We start from the raw sequence: 404 nt of genomic DNA on the forward strand, positions 1-404 counted from the left end.
CCGCGGCCTGTCCCAGTCCTACAGCCCCACTTACAAGGGGACGTCACTCTGGGTGACAGAACCAGTCCAGCTCGGCGGTTGGACTTGGCTCTCACTGTCACGGAGGCCAGAGCCGCGGTGGCCAGGCCAGGGCCCAGTGTCACCATCTGGAGGAGGAGGGAGGTCCCTGCCCCCAGACAGCCGAGCTGGACGCCATCGCCAGGCAGATAAGGGGCGCCCCGTGCTGGGGAGGTCCAGGGAAGTGTGGCCAGGCTCCCCCTGCAGAGGGGCGGCTCGGGCCGTCCCATGGGGTAACTCTCCCCCGGTCTGGCCCAGGAGCTCCGCCCCACCCTCACCCCTGCCCCCCACAGCACGCCTGTGTGTTCTGCAACTTTATTGAAAAATACAAAGCCAGTAACCAAAGC

This window comes from Sarcophilus harrisii, chromosome 3 (genome assembly GCF_902635505.1).
Source record: "Sarcophilus harrisii chromosome 3, mSarHar1.11, whole genome shotgun sequence".
Lineage (NCBI taxonomy): Eukaryota > Metazoa > Chordata > Mammalia > Dasyuromorphia > Dasyuridae > Sarcophilus > Sarcophilus harrisii.